The following is a 1,566-nucleotide window of genomic DNA, read 5'->3' on the forward strand; positions in this document are numbered from 1 at the left end:
GTAATACCATCAGTCTTCAATCCATTGCCTTGAGCAGCATCTATTTCATTTCAGACGTAATTAAACCCAATCTGTCACAGCGCATCATTAGAACTCTAGGACTTACTTTCGAGGACATCAGAAATAACACAATCATGTACTACGGCTTCTGACTTGATATATATATATATACATATATATATATATATAATTTACAATTAGTGAATAAGGATCCATCATAATTATATTGTTATACTTCTTTATCCCTCTAATTATGAGCTTCCAGGGGACCTATAAATCATGATTATAGATTTTGCTGTTTCTAAATTATTGCCGACCAATTATATACTGTTTGCTATGCTCCCTACCATTTATGTTATGGTTGGCGTGTTGTGGGATCAGGCACTTTCGCTACTGATATGACGGGATTTGAAAGCGAAATTACATTCTTTTACTCATTGTGATTTTTGTTCAACATTACTTCTGATTTATTTCAGTGTGATGATTCTTCAGTGCGGTATTTGTTTCTGCTTTCCAGTGTGATATGTTATTCAGTATAACATTGATATATTTGAGTTTGGTGTTTGTTCGATGTTTGGCGATATTCTTGTATTAAATTAACATGAATTGTGTTCAGCATGACAAGCACCATTAGATTTGTTATAAGTCGGGGCATTTTTCATGCATGTGATTTTATTCTAATTATTAATCCAAATGAGTGTACAAAACAGTATTTCATTGATGAGTGTATTTTCGACTAGAGTCGTCGTTGTTGTCTTTTGGGGTTCATAAATCTTCATTTGTATCAGTCTTTGTGTTCTTACTTTCGTGTCATGGGAATTGCAGGGGTTCCTCGCTTTATAAGTATATGTAATAAGCGATTCCGACACAAAGATTAGGGACGATCAAACATAACAATTGGTGACGCAATCATATCGGGTACATTATTGTACAAGATTTATTACAATATAGAACTAATCTCCATCCTGTCATTGTCTTCTGATTAGCCTCTGGGTTAGAAAGAGGCTGGAGGACCAACAAGTGTTAAGGTCTTAATTCTGATTCGCTGATCAGTGTGTAAATTCGTGAAATCAACCACTTGTCCGACTGGCAACATAGTACGTGGTATCGATTAAGAGCTCTCGACGCTGTCACCGTTTCTCACTGTTTCCTACATACACTGGAAGCTATAGGGATTGAAACCTACAACCCTATTTTATATATACAGAATAAATTAATGACACCCATATCCTTTTTTTGACCGGACATGACTTAATAGACAGTTTTATTGGTCTTTTGACATCCCGTATTTGTTTGCTATTTTACACCTCCTTCCATTTATAATCTTGACTATCTAATTATTTACACATTTCTTCTTATGTAGCTTTAGTAATGTTTTGTGATTATTAAAGTCTATTTATCTAAGTTTGTCCTAATTGCTGTGTTGAACTATTATGTAAGCCTTTCATTATTTTGTTATTGTTATCGTTACTATCAGTTTTTGCTGTGTACCAGTTATCTGAATAGTTACTGTGTACAGTAATGATTATGATATTATGCATATATATATATATATATATATATATA

This window comes from Schistosoma mansoni, chromosome 1 (genome assembly GCF_000237925.1).
Source record: "Schistosoma mansoni strain Puerto Rico chromosome 1, complete genome".
Taxonomy (NCBI): Eukaryota; Metazoa; Platyhelminthes; class Trematoda; order Strigeidida; family Schistosomatidae; genus Schistosoma; species Schistosoma mansoni.